Below are 15,983 nucleotides of genomic sequence, written 5' to 3' on the forward strand. Positions count from 1 at the left end.
TGTTTTTCATTCATTCAATGAATATTTGAGTGCTGCTATGTGAGGAGCTATGGGTATGTGCTCAAGCAGGAGGTGGGTTATAATTCCTGTTTATTGGTAACTCACATAGAATGAGTTTGATAGGAAAAAAGGGGAAAAGCCAATAATCACAGTTATTGAGTAGGTGCCATGATACAGATATGAATGGATTATGAAGGAAATGTTGAGGAAGGGCATCTAATTCACTCTCAGATGGGTTTTGTGGAGTTTCATCTTCCAGAAGAAGTGATACTGAATGAACATGAACTTACTAGTTGATACACATAAAATGGAAGTAAAGAGAACAGTAGTGCAAATTTGGCAACTTAGGGAATTTTAATTAATTCAGAAGGTCAAATATGTGTGCTGGGGTTAGTTTTAGGGGAGACTGGCAATGTAGGGCTGGATGAGTCATAAAGCATTTATAAACTGCAATAAATGAAGGAAGAATGAAGAAGGATTAGGACAGGGATTAAGTGATTTGTCTCTATCAAATGAAATAATATGCATAGCAAAGTCTAGGCAGCTGTGTTATCCACGTCAACCTAAATCTGTGTCTCCTTATATCTGCCTCAAATAAAAGGACATTAAACATTAAAAGCATTAATGTTTATTTAACATTAAAAAAAAAACAAACAGTAAACAAAAAAACCCCACTCAGAATGTTGCAAACACCATCATTCTATGGGAAGAGGGAACACTAGGTCACAGAGAAAGGTGTACATTATCAATGCAGCGTTGCCTCTGAAAGCAGAACAGGAATGGGGAACATTTCAAAGAAAACAAAAGAACTGGTTTTGTTGATTTCAACAAACTATATCTGTCAGCCGAGTAAATTCTTCTAATAAGCCTTTTTAGATGGAAGAAAATTAGGAGCAATTTGGGGAGCTCTTGTTTGGGGACTTCTGCATCAGTGAGGAGGTTGCTAAGGTTGGTCATCAGGGAACCAAGCACCCCATCCAGTTCAGGAAGGATTACTGTGCATTCATTCACCATTCACTCTTTTTTTTTTTTTTTTAAGGATTATATTGATTGCTTATTTATTTGGCTGCATCCAGTCTTAGTTGAGGCACACAGGCCCTTCATTGCATCACACAGGATCTTTTATTGCAGTGCACAGATTCTCTAGTTGTGGCTCTTGGGGTTCAGTAGTTGTGGCACATGGGCTCAGTAGTTGCCGCACACAGGCTTAGTTGCTCTGTGGCATGTGGGAGCATCACCTGCATTACAGAGCGAATTCTTAAACGTCAGTACTAAAGGAAATCAGTCCTGAATATTCATTGGAAGGACTGATGCTGAAGTTGAAGCTCCAATACTTTGGCCACCTGATGCAAAGAACTGACTCATTGGAAAAGACCCTGATGCTGGGAAAGATTGAAGGCAGGAGGAGAAGGGGATGACAGAAGATGAGATGGTTGGATGGCATCACTGACTGACTCAATGGACATGGGTTGGACCAAGCTCTGGGATTTGGTGATGGATAGGGAAGCCTGACATGCTGCAGTCCATGGGGTCACAAAGAGTCAGACACAACTGAGTGAATGAACTGAAATGAACTGGCCCATCAGGGAAGTACCCACCAGTCACTCACTGTTCATCCAGCACATTTAAGTGATACTTCTGTGCCCTACACTATGATGTCAGGTGCTGCAGGGAGTTAAAGCTAGGTAAAGGTCCTTGCCCTGGAAAAGTAACACATGAATCCAGAGATTCCCAACCAAAGAAGTGCTCTACTTAAGGGTCAAATGAGAGAGAAAGTGTGTGTGTGTGTGTGTGTGTGTGTGTGTGTGTGTGTGTGTGTGTGAAGTCACATACACACAGAATCATTTGATCCTTAAATAGAGCACATTACTTACACACTTTATATAATACATATTTTTAAAGCCTTGGAGTCTGAAGTCCAGAGTCAATCTAGACTCTATATTTGAGTAACTACTGTTTGACCCTCAATATTTTCAGCTGTAAAACTAGGATAATAACAGTTACATCACAATTGTGAGGCTTAAATGAGATGACTCATGTGAAAGCTTTGTGTAAAGAGTACAGAACTCTGCAAACATTTGTAATAGAATGAAAAATTACTGAAGTGAATATTCCAGGACTTTTAAGCAGTGTTTGTCAAAGTGTGTTTGCTGAGACATTGAGGCCCCAGGATGCTAACCGGCATTTCTCACGAAGAGAGTTGTGTGGTCTGGAGGGAAGGCAAAACTTTACACTCAGGGTTTCTACCTGGAACGGAGAATTAAACTGACACAGATAAACAGGAGCAAAGCACACTGATTTTTTTTTTTTTTTTACATGTTCATGGGTGCACCCACAGAAAAATGAAGACCCAAAGAAGCAGTTAGAGCCAAACACTTAGTTATATACTAAATTGGACACAGAGTAGTAAGGAGCAAAAATGGGGGGCAACAAAGGGACTTGAGCCAGGGCAGTTAACAGTGAAGTGAATATAAAGATAAAGGTTACTTTAAAAAGTTTCTTTGTGTAGACTTCCCCCTTCCTTGACTCTCAGCTCTGGTGATAAGCCTTTTTCTTTCCTCATGGTATAGGGAGGACATTGTTCACTTGGGAGTTCCATTTCCTGCTTTCAGAAAGAAAAAGGAAGTTCAGAGTACCCTTCTTCCAACTGCTGATTCTCAGGTGCCTCAAAATAATCTTTATGCCATAGTATGCCAATATTTTGGGGTGGCATATTCTGCCACTCCTCAAATCAAATAAACTTGAGAAATACAGGATGATACAAAGTAAAGCACAGTTCTTAGGCCTTGAAAGCCCTGTCAACTCAAGGAGAGAAGCTATATTCTCTCTTTCCCCAGATTAATTTGTTTTCAGCATCAAGGCATCCTCTTCCCCACCCCCATACCACCCAAACTCCCACTCTAGCATCTAGATCCTGGAAATGAACAGAACCCATTTTTAGAAAGACCACTCTCCAGAAAGAAAATGATTACCTTTATTGAATGCTTTTGAACTGTGGTGTTGGAGAAGACTCTTGAAAGTCACTTGGACTGCAAGGAGATCCAACCAGTCAATCCTGAAGGAAATCAGTCTTGAATATTCATTGGAAGGACTGATGCTGAAGCTGAAGCTCCAATACTTTGGCCACCTGATGCAAAGAACTGACTCATTGGAAAAGACCCTGATGCTGGGAAAGATTGCAGGCAGAAGGAGAAGGGGATGACAGAAGATGGGATGGTTGGATGGCATTACCGACTCGATGGACATGAGTTTGAGCAAGCTTTGGGAATTGGTGATGGACAGGAAAGCCTGGTGTGTTACAGTCCATGGGGTCGCAAAGAGTCAGACAAACTGAGTGACTAAACTGAACTGAACTTCAATTTACAATCCGTCAGCCTCTCAAAACTTAGCCATTCATCAACAGAAAATCTAGGAAATCATTCAACAACTTTCCAAGAACAGAGATTCCCAGAAAGGAAGGCAGAAAAGAAAAGGGCCAGCCAACTGTGCCAAATATGCCAGATGGGATTTCAGCATAGAATGGGGCAGGACAAGTAGGGGATACCTCTGGGATTCCTTCCAAGGTACCTGCTCCAAGGTAAAGCAGTGTATGCATGCTCAGTCATGTCTGACTCTTTTCAACCCCATGGACTGTAGCCTGCTGGGCTTCTCTGTCCATGGGATTTCCCAGGCAAGAATACAGGAGTGGATTGCCACTTCCTTCTCCAGGGGATCTTTCCAACCCAGGGATGGAACCCTTGTCTTCTGTATTGCAGGCAGATTCTTTACCGCTGAGCCACCAGGTAAAGCAGTAGGAAACGTAGAGTCATAAAAGTGAAGAGTAGTGAGCTGATTCTCAAGACTTTAAATAGGATATAAACACTAAAGACCAGTAACACAAACAAAAGTTTCTTGGCTTCCAAGAAGTTTCTCTACTTGCAGAAGTATCTTCAAGCAAGAGAATTTGCTCCTTCCTTCCCCATTCAGGGAGGCTCATCAGGCAAGTGGCATTCCCACTAAACACCCCTGTCTTTAAACTCCCGTCTGTTCTCTCAACACACACCAAACCCTGCCTGGCTTCATGTTTTGTTTTGTTTCCATTTATTTTTATTAGTTGGAGGCTAATTACTTTACAATATTGTAGTGGTTTTTGCCATACATTGACATGAATCAGCCATGGATTTACATGTGTTCCCCATCCCGATCCCCCCTCCCACCTCCTTCCCCATCCCATCCCTCTGGGTCTTCCCAGTGCACCAGCCCTGAGCACTTGTCTCATGCATGCAACCTGGGCTGGTGATCTGTTTCACCCTTGATAGTATACTTGTTTCAATGCTGTTCTCTCAGAACATCCCACCCTCACCTTCTCCCACAGAGTCCACAAGTCTGTTCTGTACATCTGTGTCTCTTTTTCTGTTTTGCATATAGGGTTATTGCTACCATCTTTTTAAATTCCACATATATGCATTAGTATACTGTATTGGTCTTTATCTTTCTGGCTTACCTCACTCTGTATAATGGGCTCCAGTTTCATCCATCTCATTAGAACTGATTCAAATGAATTCTTTTTAATGGCTGAGTAATATTCCATGGTGTATATGTACCACAGCTTCCTCATCCATTCGTGTGCTGATGGGCATCTAGGTTGCTTCCATGTCCTGGCTATTATAAACAGTGCTGCGATGAACATTGGGGTACACGTGTTTCTTTCAGATCTGGTTTCCTCGGTGTGTATGCCCAGAAGTGGGATTGCTGGGTCATATGGCAGTTCTATTTCCAGCTTTTTAAGAAATCTCCACACTGTTTTCCATAGTGGCTGCACTAGTTTGCATTCCCACCAACAGTGTAAGAGGGTTCCCTTTTCTCCACACCCTCTCCAGCATTTATTGCTTGTAGACTTTTGGATAGCAGCCATCCTGACTGTAGTGTAATGGTACCTCATTGTGGTTTTGATTTGCATTTCTCTTATAATGAGTGACGTTGAGCTTCATCTTAGATCCTTCCAGAAGGTGCATCTGAGAACTGTGCTGGGAGAGGCGAGGAGGGGAGGAGCCGAGGGCGCAGGCCCGGGGCGCTCAGGTGCAGGGACGGCCGGCCACGCCCCATGCCGCGCTGTCGGTGCGCACCTCGGGTCGGGTGGGGCGGACCTGAGGGGGCGGGGCGGACCTGGAGAGAGGGCGGGGCGATCTTCAGGGGACAGGGGCGGGGCCTCGGGGCGCGGCCGTGCGAAGTGACCCGAATCAACGTTCCCGCGGGCGGCGACGCCAGAGCGCCCACTACCTCGAGCAGGTAACCGGCCGCGGCCGCGCGGCACTGCCTCAGCGGCGTGTGAAGCGGGTACTCCCCGAGAGCGAAGCGTGGAGACCCCGGGGACGCGGCGGGGGAAGGAGCCAGGGGCTCAGGTGTGGCGTCGCGGGCTCTGTCCCGGGTGAGCTGTGTGACTTCGAGCGGCCGTTGCTGGGCCCACCCGGTGGGACTTGCCGGCGGCTGAATAGCCCCCTCACCCGCAGCCTCTGGAGCCTGTGTGTGGAGCTATTGTTTTGTAGGGTTTGGTCGCCTTTAACTTAAAAAAAAAAAAAAAAAAAAAGTCGCACTATTTCGGGACTCGGGGGATTGTACCTGAGTCTCCTCAGAGACGCCTGCTCTCCTCAGGCCTGAGGGAAGTTTCCTCGACAACCGGGATCTCTGAGGCCTGGAAGGCAGGGAGGATCTCGCCCGGTGGAGCACTGGGGGCTGTGGGTCCGCTGGTTTCACGTGTCTCCTCGTTGGGACCCCAGGGCCGGACGGAGGGGAGACCCCAGCCCTGGCGGAGCCAGCCGCGTGCCCCACTCCCTGCCCTGGGCGCGCGCTTCCGATCACCGGTTCTGGGAGCAGGGGCTGGGGAGGGGTGGGGTGGCCTCTTGGTTAAGAGAGAAGAGAAGGCTTTTCTTTTACCTGGAGAAAACTGATGAGAACTGGTTAGAGAATTGCTTATATCTGTGATGTTTCTGAAACTTTTTGAATCCGCGGAGGGGTGGTAAATATCACTTTGCTTTGCATTTTGGAAAATATGAATTATCTACCTAGCTAGATTTTAGATTTGGCTTCTATCTCCTCCAGTTTTTTCTTCTTGTTTCTTTACTGTGGTTTTCTTTAGAACAGGGAAATACTACGCATGAATCGTGGCTATATGGCACACAGATGGTAGGTGATGCCAAGCCAAAAAACGCTAATTAATTCCTTTAGAACAGGTGTCCCCCCCACGTCTGAGATTTAGTGGCTGATGATCTGAGGTCGAGCTGGTGTAATAATAGAAATAAAGTGCACAATAAAATGCTTAAATCATTTCAAAACCACCCCGGGTACCCCTCTGGCTCCCCGCCTCCCCTCCCCCCACACACACCACCTCCAGAAAAAATTCTCTTCCATCAAACTGGTCACTAGTGCCAAGAAGTGCCAAAAAGTTCGGGACCGCTGCTTTAAAATACAGCATGTAAAAGAATTGCTTTCATTTTTAAAATATACTGATTCTTCCTCCAAGTGGGCTGTTTGATAGAGGTGTTTTCCCTGATTAATACTGTTATAAAAAAAATACTGTTATAAGTAGCCTGGAAACATTGAGTTAACAGTAACAACACTCCCTACTTACCAGTTCAATATTTTGATATGTGACTTTTTCAAGGTTAAAAATTGCTCTTTCTGGAAGAAACTATTAATATTGATTGCCTTTGAGAAGGGGGATTTGAGATATTTTAATCATATATTTTGTAGCTTTTGCTAATGACTTTGAGTCTGGAGAAAAAAAGCCTTCATAAAAATTTGCTCTTTTTAAAAAAATTCTTTGAGAAACAAAAATTTTAAGTTCCTCTTGTATTTTATTGGCTCCACTTGAATTACAATTGTGTGTTCACAAATAAAACAAACTGAGGGACTGATTCAGGTAGAGAGAAAATGAACTTGTGATTCTTGTTGGACCTTTGGCAGAGCTGTCTAGTTGGCAGTTAGGTATATTGGTACTGGGATTTTCTAAAGTCAGGATCAGAGTTGTGAATGTTGGAAACCACCCATGGATTTGTGATACTTAATCTTGTGAGAGTGGAAGAAATGACTCAAGTAAGTAGAATTAAAAAAAAAAAAAGAGGAAGACCAAGGATGAAAAATACCAATACTTAAGTGATGGGTAGAGACAGCCAAGGAGACCAAGGAGGCAAGTTCAGGAAAGAAGGAAGCAAATTAACAGACAGTGGTGTCATAAAAGCCAGGAGAGGGAAGAGTTTTAATAAAGGATAGAAATCTATTTGAGAGTCAAATGAGATAGAGGAATCAGGAAGATAGGAACTGATAAAATGCCTGTTGCCTTTGGTAGTTAGAAGGCTGTCATTGAACTCAACAAGCATAGTTTAAATATTGGGTTGGTCAAAAATTTTGAGATTTTCCACATCTTACAGGAAAACCTGAAGGACCTTTTTGGCCAATCTAATAAAAAGATAAGGATGGAAGCCAAATTTGAATGACTTTGAGGAGTAAATAGAAGATGAAGAAATAAAGATAGTGAGTGTAGAATTCTTATTTTGATACACAAAGATTTGAAGAAGTGATAGGGTAGTGGAGTACAGGGGAGTTTATGGTCAGATTGGAAAGAATATAAGGCCAATAGGATTTATATTTATATTAAATATATATTTATGTTAAAGAGCATCTCCCAGCATGGTTCCTGTCTGCTGGTTAAGTAGTAGCTGAGAGCAAGTATCTGAGCATATTGAATAGAAAATATTTAAGCCCCCCCAATTCAAATTATGAACACTCTTTTAGTGATATTTTGATCTGTTGTGTTCAGATGTTGTCAATGTTAAAGTCACACTTGAACAAACTGTTGAATTGTATTTCACCTGAGTTCCAGTATTTAGATGCTCCCAACTTAGCATATTAAAAAAAGCGGAGACATTACTTTGCCAACAAAGATTCATATAGTCAAAGCTATGGTTTTTCCAATAGTCATGTATGGATGTGAGAGTTGGACCATAAAGAAGGCTGAGCACCAAAGAATTGATGCTTTTGAACTGTGGTGTTAGAGAAGACTCTTGAGAGTCCCTTGTTCCTTGGAACCACTTTAGCATTCTTGCCTTGAAAACCCCATGAATAGTATAAAGGAAATCAACCCTGACTATTCATTGGAAGTACTGATTTTGAAGCTGAACCTCCAACACTTTGGCCACCTGATGTGAAGAGCTGACTTGTTAGGAAAGATCCAGATGCTGGGAAAAATTGAAGGCAGGAGAAGGAGACAACAGAGGATGAGATTGTTGAATAGCATCACCAACTCAATGGACATGAGTTTGAGTAAGCTCTGGGAAATGGTGATGGATAGGGAAGCCTGGCATGCTGCAGTCCATGGGGTCACAAAGAGTCAGAACAACTGAGTGAGTGAACAATAACTTTTAAGTCATGTGATTTTTCTAGTGTGTATCTCAATGACTTTTCTAAAAATCTTACGTAGGTATCAGACATTTTGGCTGAATCAGAATCCATGAGGCATACACCAGTTAGTGCCTTTGCTTCAGTTATTATCATGCATTTAAGGGAAAATGCTCTTAGATGAAAATTTCTGAGTTTAACTTCAGTCTTCATTGAGAGTTTAATTTTTTTGTTCAGGCAGTAATTTTATGTGTATTTTTCTTAGGGTATGAAAAGGCTAAAAATGGAAAAGGCAAACAAGTGTTGATAATGTGGAACAACTGGAACTCTTGTACTTGGCTGGTAGAAGTGTAAATTGGTGGCAATATCTACTAAAGTGAAGCATATGAATAAGTTATGTCCAAACTATACCTGACAAAACTCTAGAAACAGCAAACTAAAGTAATAGAAAACAGATCAATGGTTACTTGAGGGTAGGGGGCAGCAAGGGAACGAAAAGGGGATGGATGTAAAGGGGGTAACTTTCAGGAATGGTGAATTAATTCATCAGTCAGTTCAGTTCAGTTGCTCGTTATGTTTGACTCTTTGCAACCCTTGAACTGCAGCCCTCCAGGCTTCTCTGTCCCATGAATGTATTTGTGGGTATGTTCATTTTCTTGATTATAAAGATGTTTCCACTTCTGTATACATATGTCTGACTCATGTAATTGTACATTTTAAATATGTGCAATTCATTTAAGTCAGTACCTCAATAAAACTGTTTAAAAAAAAAGAGCAAAAATAGTAGAATGGGAATTCCTTGGTGATCCACTGGCTAGGACTCCGTGCTTCCACACTAGGGGGCATGGGTTTGATCCCTGGTCAGAGAACTAGGACCCTGTAAGCTGCAGGGCCAAGACCAAAGCCAAAAGAAAACAAAACAAACTAGAGAGTAGAAGAAAACACATCATTTAAGTATGTTTAAGTATTGTCGTTATCTCAGGATGATGGGGTTATTGTTAATTTTTATTTTCTTCATATAGTTTTATATATTTTCATAATTTATACCACAGCCATGTGCTTGCTTAATTTTTAAATGAAAATTATTTCATATGTGCAAAATGGTACTTTTGATAAATCTACATGTTTAGAGACTACAGATAAAATACATGCCCTGTACCTATAGCATGCTATAGACTAATACATATTTTTTTAACCATAGTTGTATCTTTCTCCTGATCATGTCTTTCTCTTGCTATGCTCCTTGAGTTTTTGTATAGTTTTACTACATAAGTAAAACTTATGGACTTTCCTAGTTGCTCGGATGGTAAAGCATCTGCTTACAACGCAGGTGACCCGGGTTCCATCCCTGCATTGGGAAGATCTCCTGGAGAAGGAAATGGCAACCCACTCCAGTATTCTTGCCTGGAAAATCCCATGGACGGAGGAGCTTATTAGGCTGCAGTCCTTGGGGTTGCAAAGAGTTGGACACAACTGAGTGACTTCACTTCACTACATAAATAGGTATTCATAAGTAATGTACTGTTCAGTTTCGTGTTTTGGGGGAGCACAAAATTGTATTTATGAGATTCATCTATGTTGTATTATAGTTCATTTCCTTTTTTGGCTGCATGGCACTCCACTATATGAGTTTACAACTGTTTATCCATCCTCCTGTTGGTGGATATTTAGGGTGTTTTCAGTCTTCATATTAAAATCTGATTTTGCTTTTTGCCATTAAAAGCTATTTTGTTGTTACTGTTAAACGTGTTTGTGTTTCTCTGTGTCCATGCATAAGAATTTCCTGTGCTTTTTTGCCTCAGAGTAGAGTTGTAGATCTTCAGATTTGCTAGATAATACTGAATTGCTTTATAACAGTTCATACCCTCACAAGCAATGTGTTAAGTATTCACTTTGTTCTCTTTCTCAACAACATTTGAGACATTTGTACATTTGTAATAATATGAATTTTTTCAACCATCTGGTAGGTGAGAAATGGTGGAGTTTAATTTACATTTCCTTAATTATGGATGTATGGAATAGCTGTTTATGTTTTTTGCCTGTTTTTAATTTTTTGTCTTTTAAAAGTTGATTTTTGCCTGTTTTTAATTTTTTGTCTTTTAAAAGTTGATTTCTGAATACTAATCCCTTATCAGTTATGCTTGTGGCAAATATCTTTTTTCTAGTAAGTAGCTTGTCTTTTACTTTCTTCATAGTGGTTTTTGACAGACACATTAATTTTGTAGTTTAACGTGGTTGAATATGTCAAGCTTTTCCTTATGGTTTGCTCTTTTGACATCTTGTTTAACAAATCTTTCCTTTCCCTGAGGTCATAAAGATATAGTCTGATGTTTTCTTCTAAAAGCTTTAAAATGTTGCCTTTCATAGTTGTGTCCTTGGTCCATGTGAAATTGATGTTTGTGTGGTGTGAAGTAGGAATCCAGTTTCATTTTTTTTCCGTATGGGTAATCTGCTCTTCCCAGCATCGTTTACTGAATATTCTGTTTTTCCTTTCAATAATCTATAAGTGTCAAATGTCAACATTCCATACATAGGTTCATATGTTTCTGGGCTATCCTTTTGTTGCTTTCTTTGTGTATCCTTGCTACAATCTTACTTTTACTTAATTGTGTAAAGAACCTCCATACCTGAAAGACAAGTCACCTACCCATGCTTCTTTTAGACTCAAATTAATGTTTAATGGTTTTTCTAAAGTAAACTTTTCATCAGAGTATATAGTAATATGTTATTTAAGTCTTAAATATCTGCTATAGTCACCCAAGGTCACAAGTACTTCCGAAGCTACTTTATTGTGGATTATATCAGGCTGTCTTTAGTTTTTGCAAATCCTGTCCTAACTCACTGGAGTTAACTTTAACTTGAAAAGTAAATATTGGATTTTCACTTTTGGAATATAGTTAAGGCATTTGGAAAAACCTTCACACTGAAAATAGCTAAGAATAGCTGTATTAAAAATTACTTACAATTTTATATGCCAAAATCTAAGAGAAAGCTGGAAATCTAAGACTGTAGGAGCCCTTGAGCTTTATTTGTTTTGAGGGTATTTTCTATTTTCTAAACTGCGGGAACTTGATTAGATTTGAATAAGAATTTGGTATATTTGTAGGGTTGAAGGCATAGTTAGAAGTCAGTCCAGGGCTCATTCACGGTTAGCTAACAAGAGACTTCTGCCCATAATTCTGGTATCCCAGAGGTCTGTGATGTCATGGAAAGGATGAAACTTCCTTCAGGGACCTGCAAGGAAAGTTGTCTCGATGCCAAGTGAAACAGAAGTGGGAAAAAAACATGTCCTTGGGCAGTCAAAGCTACCAGATCATGGGGGAAGTACACATCACTTTGGTCGTCTAAAAAAATCTCAATATGTGAATTAAAAAAAATTTTTTTTCTTTATATATTATATATATATGCCATAAAATTCACCCTTGAGAGTGTATAATTCGGTGGGTTTTCATATATCCACAAAGTTGTACAACCATCATCAGTATCTTAATTTCAGAATACTTTTATTACCCCCAGAAAAAAAACCTTATACCATTGATAGTCATTCCCCATATCCTTCTTTTCCCCAAACCCTTGGCAACTTCTTTTTTTTTTTTTTTCCCCTCCTCCCCCTTGGCAACTTCTAATTCTACTTTTGTCTCTGTGATTTGCTTATTCTGGGCATTTTATATGAATGAAATCATATAATATGCCTTTTGTGTCTTATTTCACTTAGCATAATTGTTTCAAGGATTATTCATGTTTACCATGAATCACTACTTTACTCTTTTTAATGACTGACTGATATTCCATTGTATGGATGATACCACACTTGGTTTTCCCATTCCTTTGTTGATGGTTATCTCCACTTCTTGGCTCTTATGAATATTTGCATACAAGTTTTTGTATGGAAATATGTTTTCCATTCTCATAGGAAATATATTTTCATTCTCCACTTACCTACAAGTGTGAATTGCTGGGGCATGTGGTAATTCTGTATTTGTTTTAAGGACCTGCCAAACTATTTTCCAAAGCAGCTACGCCTAGCAACAACATATGAGGGTTCTAGTTTCTCCGCATCCTCACCAACACTTAACTTTTCTCTGTCTTTTTGATTATAGCTATCTTAGTGTGTGTGAAGTGGTATCTCATTCAGGTTTTGATTTGCATTTCCCTAATAACTGATGATGTTGAGCACCTTTCCGTGTGTTTATTAGCAGTATTTTTCAATTTTTTTTTTGGAATGTCTGTTCACATCCTTTGCTCATTTTAAAATCAAGTTGTATGTCAAGGCATGAATTTAAAATGATATACAAATTCAAATTCTCTGTAGGAGTATACTTTCATCTTTGGCTTAAAAAAGTTCTACCAGTTAAGTTTTGAGGTCAGTGGATAATCTGTAAAAGATAACCAAGTGGGAATAAGACAACCTGAGCAAGAATCAGCAAAAACAGTGGACAATTAGAGGAAAACTTGCAAATGCTTATGTATTGTAATTACTAGTTATTGATTATTAAACTAACCATGATGGGCTCTATTTAAGTGAATAAAAATCACAATTGAAAATATATGCAGAAAGCAGGAATCTGAAAAGGTACCAAACTGGTTGAAAAAGGAACTGAATGTAATTTCTATTGATGAAAGATGCAGTAATAAAAACTCAAAACTCATTTGTTAAGTTTAACCACAGATTAGGCAATTATGCAAACCCCAAGAGAGGAAGAATGAACTGGAATATAGATCGGAGTACATCATTCAGAATACAGCTCAAAGATAGAGAAATGGAAGATATGAAAGAGATTAAGACACATGAAAATGAGAATAATCAGAAGGAGAAGTTAACAAAGTTTAGTGAATGAAATTCCTGAAAGAAAAGAAATAGAGAATGGGCAAAAACCATATTTAAAGAGATAATGAATGAGAATTTAGTGCTGGAAAGTCTACCAGTACAGGTGGAAAGACACCAATCCACAGATTAGTTATTCAGGTATACCCAGTTGTTTGTGCATCTGTTGATGGATATTTGATAATTTCTATGTTTTGGCTATTCAAATAGAGCTTCTGTGAACACTAATGTATCAGTCTTTGTATGGATATAAAATTTCTTTTTTCTTGAGTAAATAAATACCTAGGAAAGAAATGTCTGGATCATATGGTAGCTGTATGTTTAACTTAAACTGCCAAACCATTTTATAGTCCCACCAGTTGAAAATGAGAGTTCTATTTGTTCCACATGCTTGGAATGGTCAGTCTTTGCAGTTTCATTATTTCTAACAAATGTGTAGTATTATCTCATTGTACTTTAACTTGCATTTCCTTAATGAGTTATGGTGTTGAACATGTTTTTAATGTACTCTTTTGGCCATTTGTATATTTTTTGTGGAGATGTGTCTGTCCAAATCCTTTTAAAATTGGGTTACTTTTCTTTTTATTACTGAGTTATAATAGTTTAAAAAAATATTTTGTATATAAGCCTTTTATTGAATGTATGATGCCGTTTTAATATGTGCCTTGGCATAATTTTCTTCATAGTTTCTAAGCTTAGTGTTTGTTGAGTTTCTTAGACCTGAGCTTTGTAGGTCTCATATTTGGAAAATTTTAGTATTATTTCTTAAAAAATTGTTTTCTGCCTCCCCATTACTATCATGAATTTCAATACATGTATATTAGGCTTCTTAAAATTGTTTCATGGGTCTGAGATATGCTTTTCATTTTGTTTTCATTCTTTTTTTCCCCCTCTTTGTATTTCATGTGGGGTCTCGCTGTTCTTATTGTTTCTTTTGCAGTGTCTAATCTGCTGTATTAATGCCATTAGTATTTTTTCCATCTCAGACATTATAGTTTTCATCTTTAGAAGTTGGTTTGTGTCTTTTTTTGATTCTTGCAAGTTTCTACTTAACTTTTTGCACATATAGAATCACTTGTAATTGTTTTGAGGTCCTTAACTGTTCACTTCATTTCTGTATTGGTTCCAATTGATGGCTTTTTCTCTGCATTATATTTTTCCCCTTCTTTGTATGTCTGGTAATTTTTTATTGGTTGCTACCAGAGATTGTTGGAGTTGGAGAAGACTCTTGAGAGTCCAGATCCAACCAGTCCATCCTAAAGGAGATCAGTCCTGGGTTTTCATTGGAAGGACTGATGCTGAAGCTGAAACTAGAGTACTTTGGCCACCTCATGCGAAGAGTTGACTCATTGGAAAAGACCCTGATGCTGGGAAGGATTGAGGGTGGGAGGAGAAGGGGATGACAGAGGATGAGATGGCTGGATGGAATCACCAACTCGATGGGCATGGGTTTGGGTAGACTCCGGGAGTTTGTAATGGACAGGGAGGCCTAGCGTGCCGAGATTCATGGAGTCTCAAAGAGTCGGACACGACTGAGCAACTGAACTGAACTGAACCGAGCCAGAGATTGTAAACTTTACCTTGTGTGATATATATATTTAGATTTCTATAATTATTTTCTGCTTTGGGACATAGTTAAGTTTCTTGGAAATAGTTTGATCCTTTTGAGACTTGCTGTTAAGATTTGTTAGGTCAGACTAGTCTTTAATATAGGGCTATTTATTCCCCACCTCTGAGGCAAGACGTCTTCTCTGAGTCCTCTACTCAGCATTCTGTGAGGTTTTTCCAGTTTGGTTGGTGGGGACAGGCATTATTACTGACCTTAGTAAAGGTTGTTACGGTCTTTGTAATGTTTTCTGGTGGTCTTCCTTCAGTCTTGTGCAGTTTCTCTACATGCATGCTCTGATCAGTACTGTACTGAATACTTAAGTAGGACCTTCCACTGATGTTTGTGCTGCTTTCTGTGTACGCGTCTCTGCTCTCCAGTAGTCTGTCATACAAACTCTAGCTCCGTTATTCTTATTTATATAAGAATCCCTCTCTCCTCCAGTTCATTTTGGATGGTTCAAAACCGTGTCAACTTTGAAAACTCTTCTCCCAGAAACAGTAATCATTTTTAACCGTCACATTCCCTTCATAATTAATGTAAAGTATTTGCAAGTTGACAAGTCCAGAAATGTGGTTTTATGAATATGTTAGGAGTTTTTAATATAGTGTTAGTTGCTCTGTCTTGTCCATCTCTTTGTGGTCTTGCAGACTGTAACCCGCTAGGCTTCTCTGTCCATGGAATTCTCCAGTCAAGAATACTGGAGTGGGTTGCCATTTCCTCCTCAAGGGGATCTTCCCAACCCAGTTTTTATATAACTTAGTTATTATACATTGTTTCATTGTCTATCAACTACATATTTGCTGAGTTCCTGCTGTATTCCCAGCATCATACAAGGTTCTGAGTGTTAAGTAGAAAAGTGCAATATTGTTTCAGGAAAGTTTTTATTCTAGCAGGGGAGATAGAACAGTTGTCATGAAATGTCATGAAAAATGTAAAACTTAAAAAAAAATTCACTAGATGTTTAAAGATGAGAGAAATTAGTATGATATGGCTTGTCAGGGAATGCGTCCTCTAAACTGAGACTGAGAAGGGCCTTTGAAAAAAATGTATAAATTTAAAAAAATAAATAAATTACAAGATATAATGGAAGAAAAGGTGCCATTTAGCCAAATAAATTTCATGGGCATACACTTAGCAGAAGTTCAAAACTTACGAGGAAAACTATAAAAACTCCCA

The 15,983-nt window shown here is 39.4% G+C and overlaps 1 protein-coding gene and 1 long non-coding RNA gene across 4 annotated transcripts in view; one reads left to right on the forward strand and one right to left on the reverse strand.

The window, feature by feature from the left end:
- Positions 1–15,983, reverse strand: part of LOC139038709 (uncharacterized) — a 448,893-nt gene that overhangs the window by 301,996 nt on the left and 130,914 nt on the right. The gene's annotated exons all lie outside the window — the stretch shown is intronic.
- The window catches only part of TC2N (tandem C2 domains, nuclear), a 42,075-nt gene continuing 31,278 nt past the window's right edge, over positions 5,187–15,983 (forward strand). Inside the window, exon 1 of one of the 3 annotated variants that reach the window (XM_020875963.2) lies at positions 5,187–5,268. The gene's annotated coding sequence lies outside the window, so the exon portion shown is untranslated. The other 2 variants (XM_020875964.2, XM_070477945.1) reach the window with 2 other exon arrangements.

This window comes from Odocoileus virginianus, chromosome 16 (genome assembly GCF_023699985.2).
Source record: "Odocoileus virginianus isolate 20LAN1187 ecotype Illinois chromosome 16, Ovbor_1.2, whole genome shotgun sequence".
NCBI lineage: Eukaryota > Metazoa > Chordata > Mammalia > Artiodactyla > Cervidae > Odocoileus > Odocoileus virginianus.